Source organism: Alexandromys fortis, unplaced genomic scaffold (genome assembly GCF_014885135.2).
Source record: "Alexandromys fortis isolate MF-2015 unplaced genomic scaffold, M_Fortis_MF-2015_v1.1 scaffold_0, whole genome shotgun sequence".
In the NCBI taxonomy this organism is placed as follows: domain Eukaryota; kingdom Metazoa; phylum Chordata; class Mammalia; order Rodentia; family Cricetidae; genus Alexandromys; species Alexandromys fortis.
This window is the reverse complement of record NW_026067949.1, coordinates 42638195-42651946: the sequence shown is the minus strand read 5'-3', so window position 1 is coordinate 42651946 and position 13752 is coordinate 42638195. Positions and strand designations below refer to the sequence as shown.

General features: G+C 42.2%; 1 long non-coding RNA gene across 5 annotated transcripts in view; it reads left to right on the top strand.

Moving 5' to 3' along the window:
• LOC126506344 (uncharacterized) overlaps positions 1-7105 on the top strand; it is a 29552-nt gene extending 22447 nt beyond the window's left edge. The window contains exon 5 of one of the 5 annotated variants that reach the window (XR_007593194.1): positions 6804-7105. This is a non-coding gene — a long non-coding RNA (uncharacterized lncRNA). The other 4 variants (XR_007593195.1, XR_007593193.1, XR_007593191.1 and 1 more) reach the window with 4 other exon arrangements.
• Positions 7106-13752: the final 6647 nt, after the last annotated feature.

The following is a 13752-nucleotide window of genomic DNA, read 5'->3' as shown; positions in this document are numbered from 1 at the left end:
ATATGAAGGCACAACACAAAGAGCAGAACTAGAAATGCCTTGGTATTGCTGAACTTGAAAGTTCCTGCACCATTCTGTCCCTCTGCTTTTGAGCAAGTTCATTATAATGGTAAGCTTGACTCATTCTTTGCGTGAAAAGTAGACACACTTTTCGAAACAAGCCTAGAAATTGATTTGAGTATCTTACATTTTTAGTTTTTATAAAACTGTGTAATTGCTTTGACATTCACAGATTCATCTAAATATTTTTACTGTAACTCCCGTATATTACACTTTCTGCCCAGAATCCAGCAGCTGGTGGTATGGCTTTAATTTAACAGTTAATCATGTTTTCATAGCAACCACAGGCCTTAGCTGACTCAATCTCGGAATCTCAATCTAGGACTTCTTTGCAGAAACAATTATCTTAAAACTAATCAAAACCCAAGACTGAACAAGATTCACACACAATAAAAATGTCTTCTCCATATCTCTTCTTAAAAGGCCTATTTATAGATTAAGGAGGGGAATGCTGATGAGTGAAAACTAAGATCTTTTCTCAGACAGCAGATTGCAGATATCCCTCCTGGTTTTACTTTGGTTTGTCTTACACCTGCCCTTTGCCAGGCATTGACAAACCATATATATTATCTAGAACTCACCATCAGAATTATTGATAGGATTGACCAGACATGTATTGAGCACCCACTAGATGCTGGAAACCATCTTCAAATTTAAGCCACCAAGTATGAAAAGGTAGGATTAAGAATGTAAGGAGACAGCACAATACTAAGGGGACTGTCATGAATGCATTTATTGTCTAATTCACTCAATAAAGCATTTGTACGACAAATGAAGTTGCAGTGGCATTTCTGTAGGGCTCCTGGCTCTCTTGGTTCCTGTCTTCCTAGGAAGCTGCTACAATGAGCAGATGTGAGTGGAAGAAAAATCCAGAATTTTATTCCTCTTCCCCATATCTTCCTTTAAGACCAACAGGCGCATACTGTGTTGTACAGGTGTACACCTCTGGGATGAAGGCAAGAGAGCATCTGGAAGGATGGTACGAGGTGATCCTGGGACGTCCCTGATGCAGAAAGTGGGAAAGCGCTCTCACACCATGAGGGACATTGGAAAGGATAGGACCACTGTGGAGTTGTCCTCATGGAGAAGGAGACACTCTTCTTTGTGAGATAACTAAAATTAGCTTATAGTATAGATACTTATCAGTTTGAGGAATGCCTTAAGAAGCATTCTATTTTTATTCCAAAGGGGACCTCAAAATGAATGCATTACTGGGAGCTAGGAAATGGCTCTGTGGCTAAAGTATTTGCTGTGCAAGTTTGAGTGTGAGTTTCATTCTCTAGAATCCACATAAAAGTGGGACACATTGTTCCTATGGGAAAATGAGAGCCAGAGACAAGCGAATCCCCAGAAACTCATGGGCAATTGTCCTGCTATACTCTGCTGCAAAGAACAGAGACCTCGTCTCAAGCAAGGTGGAAAGTGACAACTGACACTAGAGACGTCTTCTAAAGTTCACATGTGCTCTGGCAAGTATGCACCTGCACTCCTACAAAGGAATACATACATACACAACCACACACACCATATATTCACACACACCATGCATACATACACATCCTATATTCATGTATCAAATTGCCTTCCTGAAGGCAATGACAAACATTTTTCTTTTTCTGAATTTCTTGATGCCTCATGCAATTATAAAAGATGAGTATAGGAACACCAACCTTATTTTTTTCAAGCTAGAGATAACTAAATATGAAGACGTTCCCCGGAGATCTGATTCAAGATGGGGCAGGCTGCCAGCACCCGAAGGACCACGGAGCAGCTCCAAGGAGCCTGAAAAACCCACAGGGGCTCCAAGGGGAGACCAGTGGCAGAGGAGGAGGAGTCTGCAGAACCCACAGTATCTCTGGAACAACTAAAAAAAAAAAAAAAAAGAGAGAGAGAGAGAGAGATCTTATGGGAAGATACTTTTTAACAATGGTCTCAAGAAATTGGAAGGAACAATGGTGGATCAGCTGTGCACATGGAGAATGGCGAATCTAGCGACAGGCACAGGAGCTCTGCTAGCAGCAAAGAACATGTATGCTGTTGCTGAATGGGGCCAGTCCTCAGCCTGCTGAAACGTTCCGGCCAGTGGTCCATCCTGCAACAGGGAGCCAGCACCGCTGGAGCATGCTCCGCTGATCACCCTGATTGGTCGAGGAGAGTACAGGCTGTGGTGCTGCCCTTGGGCTACGAGAATGATGGTCATAGATGGTGAGCCAGTGAAACAGCAGGCGCTGAGGGCAGAGCGGTGTGCAGCAGCAGCCTAGAGCTCTTCCCCGGTCCAAGATCACCGGGTAATAACAGAATGTGTGTCCAGTTGAGTCTCAGGGATAGTCCAGAATTTATGGTGCTTCAGAAACCAGAAACCTCGAACCAGATCAATGACTCCTTGGGTAAATATTTGCATGTAAAGCTGTTTGGGATATACACTGTGGGAACACTCCAATGCCACTTCAGTGAATAAATGTGTGATGGAGAGGTGGTCAAGACGGCAGAACAGCTGCAGCACAGTGGTGTGCAACAGCCTGGAGCCCCTGCAGGCTCTGCCCCGGGAGGCCATGCTGGTATGTCTGGCCTGTGCTGCCCCCACAAGCCACAGTGATGCCTGCGGCCCATGCCGCTGCCGGAGGCCTTGTGTCTATGTTACCACCAGAGGCCCTGTGGAGGTTAGAGGTCTGTGCTGCTCCCAGAAACCATGTGTAAGTCCATGATCCATGCTGCCCCTGGCTGTTGTGAGCAGGGAAGCTTCTTTGGCAGTGGTGTTGTTAACTGCGGGCTCAGAGTTGCTGGGAATGAGAGACATTGAAGGCTTTTGTGACAACCTCTCCCACCCTCAAAACATTCTGACAGGAAAACACTGCAAAGAGTCTTTCATGTGGTGATGGGGATGCTGAACTGTAGCTCTTCCTGTAGGTGAGGGCTTCTGTCTGGGGACTGTGGGGAAGGACTCAGTTATCTTTAAGGGACTGGCTCCTGGGAGTTTGACCACACTCCAATGAGTTTATGAACAACAAAAATTGGACTTGGTGTATTTTTTTCTTTTTTGAGGACGACTCAAGAGTAGGAGGGTGGACCTGAAAGCAATCGGAAGTGTTATCAGGGTGCATTGTGTGAAATTTCCAAATAATAAAGATACTATGTAGGAAAGAAAAAACTAAGTATGGAGAGAGTGGATGAACTCAGACTCCTCTCTGTGTGTACACAGGAATGTGTGCATGTGCGTGCATGTGTGTGTGTGTGTGTGTGTGTGTGGTGTAAAATACCGTTTTTCTTTCTTGCTTTTAATTAAACTTGTTCTTAGGTTTGAGAAGCAGGCTTGCCTGAGACGGCTAAGAAGAATTGAAAGAAGGAACTTTTGTCATTTTTAGGCCAACTTGGCTAAAACCGACAAATGAGAAACCTTTTTCTTTTTCCCCCCTCCCACCTCCACTCCCAAGCGTTTTACTTCCTCCTTCCACTGGGAACTTGGTCGCTGTTCTCTGGAAGGCCACTACCTACAACCTATAGTGTTTACCTCACGTCTCCAGTAAAAATTACTCATTATCTAGCTCACATCCCATTCTGCCACATCCCAGCGATGCACACAAAATTCACCATTGATCAAGTTGTGTTTCTTGGTTATAAAACACAAACGAATAAGCTAAAACTTGGCTGAAGTATTTTAAGCATAATTTGAAGAAGTAAATGTCCTCTCTAATTGGAAAATAGGTAGGATTAAAGCCTTATTAAAATTACTTGTTTTGTTAATATCTTAGTTTTATTTATCAGTTTCGTGCATATGCGCAATATATCTTGATCATACCCTCCTCCAGCTGTCCCCCTCCAACTTCTCCCAGACTCCTTACCACATTCCCCATCCCCCACTCAACTTTATATCCTTTGTGTAAAGTAACTCACTAAGTCCAGTTAGTTTGCCTGTGTCCACAGGAATGATAGCACCATCTACTACAGCTTGAGTAACCCAGAAGAGGCCACGTCCCTGAGGAAAACTGGCTTTTCTTCCCCCAGCAACTATACACTGCCAATAGTTCCCTAGCTAGGAGGGCCCCTCCTGAGCCCCCTATCCACCCAGGCTGGAGTATTGATTGGCTTGATTTTCTGCAGGTCTTCTGCAGGCAACCACAGCAGTTCTGAGTGCAAGGGCTTTGTCAAGTCTCTGAGTCATTATGTTACAGAAGTCTCCCTGCCTTCTGGCTCTTAAAACCTTTCAACTCCTCTTATAATGCTTCTCGAGTCTGGTGAAGGAAGGAGTGACGTAGATGTTCACCACTCTCCATGGTCACTTGTTCTCGGAACACTGATTAGTTGTGGGTCTCTATGCTAACTGCTACCCACCTACTATAGGAAGCTTCTGATGGGGAAAAATGATTCACTAGTTTATAGATATGGAGACAAATATTTAGGAGGGAGTTGGATGTTGTAGCCATTAGCAATATAGAATATGTTCTTGGCCAGGCTTATGGTACCAGATATAAAAATCTCTCCTTTCAGGTAAAGGTGGTCAGAAAACTGTTGGTTTTCCTCATAAAGGTCATGCAGTTATTGCACCAATGAGCATATCTTTCCAGGCCAGTGGCTACTTTAGCTTATGGGGATCATGTTTAGATAAGAATCTTGAAGACTTCTCTCCCGCAAGCAACTTGCAGAGCATCTTCCAGCACTGTACTAACTAGAAAGACAGAAACTTCTAGGACAGTACCAACTTGATTTCATTTTATGTGACCAAAGTGTGCCGTGTATAGACTACTCCTAAAGATCATAAAACCACAAATCTAGGACACACACATGTACACAGACTCATATGCACACACACACATAAACATGTACACTCATATGCATACCTTCCCTTGCCATAAATTACAAGAAATAAGCTTTGAAGCTGAGTGCATCCTTTGCTTGCATCTCCTGTTGCCCAATCTGAGGTTTCATATGTGTCTTTAATGTGAGAGATGTATGCTATGTGCTGCTAAGTTCCATTCCACGTTTGCTTTGAATTCATGAAGTTTTATTGGAAGAAATTCACCCTTATTTAAAAAAAAAAAACCAGATTACTCAGGATGCATTCCAATTATTAAATAAAAGTGCAAAAGTGTTCTCTCTTTTTCTCTGGAGTTAAGCATATCCCAACCACATCAAAATACAACTAGTAGATGTACTTTAGATTTTTAAACACAAGAAAGTATAATGTAATTAGGCCAATTCCTGATGATATTAAAGGCTCTTGGTGGTGTTAAAGATGATCCCTTTAATCTGGGATACAGAAAAAGTGCTGGCTGGCTCCATTACAGTTGAAAAGTTGAGCAAGGGAGGACAAGACGTTGCTCAACACATATGAGCAGAAACGTAAAAAGGAATCCAAGGCCTGTGAATCACTGTCTGGTGTTTTCTAGAGGTAGACCGCACTCCGGTGTCTAACTCACAGTCAGATGCTGCCAAACACTACTAACCACAGGACTGGGAGGGCATGAGGCCATTTGAGGAAACATGTATATGAACTGCATCCTCTTGAGCAAGTGCTAAGCATGTCCCAGACTCCTGGCGTCATCTTAACGTTGTTTGCTATAACATGTACACACAGAAAGTGGGGACCACAGAAGATTGCACTGTCATCGTCTTGGAGTTAAACTAAAAGTGAAGTTTTGAAATAACTGGCTATTTCCAAAGAGAGAAGGTGATAGCTAAAGAAATGGAAAATAAATTAAAATAAAATGAGAAAACATGTCTCTAAAGATAGAAGATACTTTTTGAAACAAACATACCATTACAGTTTTCACTCTCCCTGATCAGAGCCTGTCTCAACAACCTGGGTCCCCGTGGCTGATGATTACATGGATCCAAACAGTAGTATGAGGAGATCAACTAGTGAGGAGTAGAAAGCAATTACTAGTGTGTCCCTCAGAATTGCAGCCATGGGTAACTTGGTTTCCATTCCCTTGGGATTTCTAAGGATCACACAATGCCTCTTAAAAGTGTGTAGGATCTGGAGTATGTGACCATAAGTCTCTTTGCCAAATGTATGAAGTCCCCAGGGCTGTTAACTTTCATTCTTTCATGTACTTCTTTGTTCAGACTAGTCAACTAGACTCTAGTGGCTTGGGGAAGCTCTGACATGGAGTATAGAAAGATTCTTGCAGTTAGGCGCGCAGGTACCTATGCAACATGACCCTGAGGGTTGACAGAACTCATTACAGCTGTGACTGAAATTAAGGGTAAGCTGGGGTATCTGATGGAAAGAGCAGTAAATGAATATCATAGTCAAGTTCTTATCTCACTCCCCTTCACTGGGCATCCAATCTTTCGTTTGACCGCTGCATCTAGTGAAACAAGCTATTCCTACTAATGATGCTACTGGCCCATAGACCTCTGTCAATACTATGTACCTCTCTGTCCTTCATATCTAGGCTATAATTTCATAATATTAGGTTAGCAGCTGATTTAATTTTCTTAGCTAATAGAACAGCATAGACTTTCAGCTTTTCAGGATTTGGGCACTTAGCTCTTGTCTGGATAAATTTGCTGAAACTATTCTCTACTCTTTCTAAAAAATGACACAGAGACATCACAAGTCCCCATGAGTGCCATGGTCCCTATTTCCCAAGACAGGTGTAAGATATTAGCCAGTAGAGCAACTTCTTTATTTGCCTGCTGACCCCCAAGAATGAGCCATCAAGGTCACCAGCAGTTGCTGTTTCATGGCAGTAGAATCCTTGCTCTGTACCCTAGTGCTGATTCTGATGCTTTCCTCACAGGAACCGGAACCTTGTGTAACCATCGCTGAGCACTGCAAGTTCTGCAAGTGAATCCCTGGGCACAGGGCTCATTCAGCGCTGCATCCTTGTCTCACTTCCCGGATGCTTGCACCTCTCCTGCCACTGTGGTAGTGGGCGTTGGCTGAATGTGTATGTCACATCCTGGATGACGGTGCCCAAGTTTGGGGGTGTCCTATTTGAGCTGTTTCATTCCAACTGAAATGTTGATACTTAAAATAGCTGGACGATGTTATGGAGGATTATTATACAGTTTATGTCAAAATAAAACTGCTATAGCTTTACTCCATTCATCTGTCTCTCGAAGCACAGCAACACTTGCCTCCTTGAAATCTGTCCTACAGACCCCCAGGTACTCACAACAAAACAAAGCAAACCAAGGCACTTTAGCCTAAGCTCACTTGGCTTCATCTCAGCCCTCCTATCTGTCACTTGCCCTGGCTTTTTATATCAATGGACTTTTCTCAGTCATGCTTCCCACTCTTTGTATCTTTTAGTGAAAGCCAGGCTAAGTGTTTCCTCCTGCAGGCCTTGCTGTCTTCTGCTCTCCAGTGAGTATAGGAAGGACCTGGAAATGTTCCAGTTCCCACTGCGGGTGGAGGATGGAGGAAGAAAATATGGGAAAACCTACTCAGAAGTAGGTTTTCTCTTGCCATCCCCGTCTCTGCTCAGGATATCTCTCATGTATACCTCTAGTGTTTATCCTCCATAGATGCAATGGTGCTGCCCATTCACCAGAGCAACAGGGAGAAGAAGCACCCAGGCTTATAGGACTTTCCCTTAATGGTTCACGTTATTTCCTTTCCACACTACTCCCTTGGGAAAGTTTCCTTATGCTGCAGGGTTAACAGTATTAACTGCTAGTACTTCATTTGTTCAATGGGCATACACTGACTAGATAATTAAGCCTCGATTACGGAGTTGTCTTTATTCTTCTCTGTCCTCTGGAGGCTTTATTTCCTTCCTGTGTGATTTGTAAAATATTACATAATCTTTTTGGTTATAGGAAACTGCCTGTGTTTTTTTTTTTTTCAGTTTCTATTCCTCTAGCCTGTCCTCCCATGGTCCCTTTGGGTGAGTGAGTCTCTACAGTGACAATTTCTCAACATTGTGTGACAAAATCAAGAATTCTATCAAGAAGTCACCCTTTACTTAGACGAGAAGTTGGAATGAGCCTCATTCATACTCTACGTCGTTATTAAACACTTCTTTAGGGCAGACATTAGAGTCGTTACTGTTTGATCTTTTCATGCTTTGTACTCAGTGGTGGATAATATTGCAATTGTATGCATGTTATTCTGTAGCAATCGTATTATTTTTTTTATCAAGAACAGATTTAAAACATAGTTATCCTTTGACAGCATTTCTTACCTTTAAATTTTTACACGGGGTTGACTGATTACTGGAATGATCGTTCTGTGACATCCCATTTCTCCTCACCCACAGGAGTGTGATTAGCGTGTGAACTTTATCCTTCTCCATCGATTGCAGCAGATAGCTGTGCTGGTAAAGCAGTCTGGCTTGGCATGTGTGCTCCACAGGCCTGCAGCACTCTGCTCAAGCCTCTTTATTGTCAAAGACATTGTGAAGAAGAGGAGAAAAGTGCAGAGGATAGAGGCTCTGTGACCCATGCAGCTCCACCTGAGATGCTTTTGACTTCGGGGCAGCAGGAATCACAGACAAGGGTCTGTGCCATGGTCTGAGGGCTGGAATGATGTCTGTGCCTCAGAGAAACCTTTAGTCATTTTGGACAGCTCTTCGGAGTTGTGGTATCTGTTTTCTCAAAGTATCAGCAGAATTATCACTTTGAACCTAAATTTGTTTTCCTAAATATCTCTGAATCCTTTTGCATTTTATTTATTTATTTATTTATTTGCTACCAGCCAAACTCTTGAATTATTGAAATAGTTGCACAGGCCACTGTGGCTTGGCCGAGGGAATTTCAGGCTAACTATGTGGTCTCATTACCAAACCAGCACAGCAGCTGTGGCTAGTCTGGGATTTAGAAAGAGTTCTTTCTGGGGTTTAATAGCAGGATTAACAACTTATTTCCAAAGAGGGTGGTGGGCATACAGCTATGGAATACATTGCTTAAACCATTTTGAATTTGTAAAATATTTTATAAAAACTTAAGTTTAACCTCCCCTTTTTCATTCCTCTCTAGTATATCTCAATTGCAGCTTCCCCTCCCTCATCTCCTCCCAGTCTTCCCCCCACCTACACCTTCTTTGCATTCCCCTAGGTCCAGCACTCCTTCCTCTGCTTTCCTTCAGAAAAGAGCAGACCTCCCAGAGATATCAACTGGACAGGCATAACAAGTTACAGGAACACCAGGCATAAACCCTCATATCAAGTCTGGCCGATGCAACCCATGAAAAGGGTCTCAAGAGCAGGCAAAAGAGTCAGTGACAGCCCCTGATCCCACCGTTAGGAGTCCCACAAGAAAAGCAAGCTACATACCATAGCATAAATGCAGAGGACCTAGCTCAGACCTATACAACCTCCCTGATCATCAACTCAGTCTCGGTGAACCCCTCTGAGGCCTGGTTCTCCTGGTGTTCTTCTGGTGTCCTCAGTCCCTCTGGATCCTACACCCCGCCCCTATTATGCAGGATTCCCTGAACTTTGCCTAACGTTTGGCTGTGGGTCTCTGCATCTGCTCCCATCGTTTGTTGGGTGAAGCCTCTGATGACAATTATGCTAGGCTCTGGTCTACAAGTATAACAGGCCATCACTAGAAATCATTTCATTGGCTTTTGTTTTCCTCAGCCATGTTTGGTTCCATCATAGGTCTCAGGAATATCCAGGTTCCTGGCCATCCAGGCAGTATCAGGCATGGGTTTCCTCCCCCATCCAGGTGTGAGTCTCAAGTTGGGTCAGACACTGGTTGGCTACTCCCACAAGCTCTGAGCTACCTTTACCCTCAACACATCTTGCAGGCAGGACAAATTGTGGGTGGAAGGTTATGTGAATGGGTAAGCTTAAACCTTTAAATGAAGGAATGAGTCATGTTTCACTGTCAATACCGAAGATGTCTTGTTAGCTGAGCATCCACTTAAAGCAGCACTCACAGCGATGGTATGATGGCTCTGTGTAGTCTTCATGAAAGTTCTCTTAGCTATTTACTCAGCAGTTTTTCACAGGTCATAAAATAGTGTCACTATCATGGAAAGGATATTTTGAATCATGGAATATATTAAAATATGAATCAGGGTCCTGACAAAGGAGGCTGACTGACAAAGGAGGCTGACTGATAGGGCGCTGTAAGGGTTTGGAGCTCAGTTATAAATACTTGAGTAAGCGTGAGCTTTGAAAAGAGGATTTTTCTGGAATGATAGTTCTAAGTGGAGTGAATTTTGCACCTCACAAAACACTTGGCAGGAACATTTTTAATGGTTATTATTTGGGGATGGAGAAGCTATAGGTACCTACCCGGTAGAGGGGAAGGGCCAGAGAAACCTAAATATACTGTAGCATACAGTGGAACCCCATATAACCACATATCTGGTCCAGTTGCTGAGGCTGAGGAGTCCTCTAGGAAGACAGGAAAAGTGTCTGTGGGATGAGGGGAGGCAGAACAATGTGCATGGAAAGCGAGATTCGTGTTGATGTAGATGTTTGTGGTTTCCGCATAAAGAACTTTATGATGCCCCTTCCAGAATAGTGTCCCTAGAAAGTGGTGTAACTGAGTTAGGCCTATAGCGCTTGATAATGCAGTTTACTGGAGAGGTCTTGGCAGAAGAGACCCAAGATGGCCTCTCGGCATTTCTGTGCCTCAACAATAGCACAGAGAAGAAATGTGAAGAGAGACCTTGTCTTTACCCTGTCGCTTGAGAGTGGCTCTGCCTGTAAGAAAGGTGCGCTTGTCTGTAGAGAGCTGGTAGAACAATGATTGACTTCTGAAGGAGCCCTCCCACACTTCCAGTTCTCTAAGACTCTTTAGGAAGGGAAGAGCCGAATGCCAAGACATCCAATGTGCCTACCGTCCTGGTAGGATTTCCATGCTACTTTATAACTCTAAGTTTGATACTATTATGAATCATAATGTAAATAGTTTTGGAGACAGAGGTTTGCCAAAGGGGTTGTGACCCACAGGTTGAGAACCACTCTTCTAGAGGATAATGTTTTGTTTATGTGTTTCCGTTCCGGCTGGTCAGTCTGGGTCACCTTTGCTCACCTTGTATATGTCATAATCAGTATATGCATGCTCACATGATCACAGTATATACAATATTTTAGTTTCTTTCACTTTGACATGATCTATTACTGTCTGGTTTATAGAGGGATGTTCCAACTTATGTGGAAATGATGTTCTACAATGAAGAGTATGCCTGAAGAGTCTGCCTACCCAGGAGGGTGATGTCTTAATAGTGGAACATTCTAACATAAAATGTGTCACATACTTTAGGCAATATCCTTCTTCCTGACCTCAGTTCTTCTGTGGTATTTGACCAACATTTATCTGATGGTTGTGACAAAATAATCCTACAGAAGAGAGAGATGCAAACACTGACCATTCTTGTAAATAGTGATTGCAATTGCTCCTTTGAAAAAGTTGCATACTCTTGCTAAATGAGGTGTCTACTGGCAACTATCAGCATAGACCCTATACTAGAGCAAAATGAAATGGCTTTGCATTACTACAGGGTGAGAGTTTGGAGAAAATGAAGCACTTCACTATTTCATGTTTCTGTTACAACATGAAAACATTCTTGAACAACATAGCAATTACAGAAGCCAATACAATGACAAGAGAGGGTAAACGTTCCAAGCCACAGACCAAGAATGTGTAATGTGTCTTGGTTAGGATTTCTATTGCTGTGAAGAGACACCATGACCATGGCAGCTCTTTCAAGGGAAAACAATTGATTGGGACTGACCTAATGTTTCAGAGGTTTAGTCCGTCGTCATCGTGGTGGGACATGGTGGCATGCAGGCAGACATGGTGCTGGAGAAGGAGCTGAGAGTTCTATGTCTTGATCCTCAGGCATCAGAAGGAGATTGTGTCCCACAGTGTACATAGCTTGAGCATTTGAAACCTCAAAACCTATCCCACAATGGCATTGTTCCTCCAACAAAGTCACACCTCCTAATAGTGCCATTCCCTATGGGCCAAGCACTCAAACACAAGTCTATGGGTACTTATTCAAGCCACCACGTTATTGTTTATGTCAAAATTCTAGTTTTTAAAAATTATTTCATGATTTTATTTTATACATATGTCATAGACTTAAGCGATGTACTCAAGTGATATTTCACTGAACCCACCCGCCAACTTTCTGAAGTGAATTGCTGCTCATTTTGATTCATAAGCAGGAAACTTAACTTTCAGAAATGAAATTATTTGCCCAATTTTAACTCTACACATTTATGCTATCCTTTTCTATTAAACCACACAGCTTCATGGATAGAAACTGCTATAAAAAACTGAGATTAAACTGCTTGTTTTCCCAGCTTTATTCTCTGGAGAGGTGGCTATTGTAATGCAACCTCCTCTCATTGAGAGAATTGGATTAAAGAAAACATTAAAGAGATTTAGCATACCTCGTTGGAACCGAAAATGTAATGTCAGTTCAGTGTATCTTTCTTACATCTTGTCTCTTTTGTCATATGGATTTACAATCCAAAGTCCTCAGTGGAAGAAAATCTATGTGGGCGTTGTATTTCTCAAATTCAGTGGTTGTCAGGAGACTCTGTCTGTCTAGATGCAGCATGTCACATTGTAATCATAACTCATTCCAGAGAGATAAGCAGACAAGAGAGAACTAGACAAGCATGGCCCAAAGCAAAGGAGATGGGTAAGTGAAGTCATGCTTCGCCCATTCTTGCCACTTAGATTAATGTTCCTTTCTCAGTTTTTAGACACGTCTTTCTCCAAAGTAAATCACATTGATTAATTTGGACTGTAAATAACACTTGTCTATTTTAATCAATCAAAAATTGTATTTATTTTCATTGCTGTAGGAATTAAGCATTTATGTGTATCTTGTGGTGTGGGATCTTTCTTTGTACACTGTGCGAAGGTGTTTGTTGTGATTGGTATAATAAAAAGCTGATCAGCCAATACTTAGGCAGAATAGCATAGGTAGGACTCCAGGCAGAGAAAGCACCTTGAGGGGAAGAAAGGTAGACACCATGCAGCGCAGAGATGAGACAACAAGCCTTGTATCAGGATGTAGGTTAAAGTATGGGTTGATTTAAGTTGTAATAAGTAATAGAAACAAGCCTAAGCTACGTCTGAATTTTCGTAATTAATAATAAGTCTATGTGTGATTATTTGGGAGTTGGTGGTACAGAGAAAGACTCGCTACAGTGATGCATTTGTTTTAAATGCAAGTAGTAAAAAGCTAAATGTATCAAATGGTCAATCTATTGCCTGGACTCTTGTAAACACTGCCCAGCATTTCATCTGACTGTCAGGACAGCTCTGTGGTAGAGGCGTTGTTAGTGTCCCATAGTCTCAGATCAGGAAATCGAGGCCCCAAAAATGTAAGTAAAATATCCACAATAACAAAGTTAGTACAAATGAGAGACCACCCAAATACAAATTTTGACTTTTGAATTGCTGTCCTGTTCTGCTTCTGTGCTCTTTAGAAAAGCTAGTCAACAACTGAGAAAGTAAATGCTACCATGAACTGCATTGCTACAAGGTAACTGTTGTCTATACCTTTTGGGTGTATTCACATGAAGGCTATTGTATCAGCTCCAGGTATTCATGGTTGTCACTTGCTATTTCATGCACAATTTAAATACAATAAAATTAAAATTGTCAATAATGATGACTTTGGTATAGTAAGTCATTTTTAATTATTTGATTATTGTTAATATTTTAAGTTATTTCATTTTTTTTATTTTTATTTATTTTTTTTGAAAAATTACCACTTCCTCCCTGTTTCCCATTTCCCTCCCCCTCCTCCCACACATCTCTCCC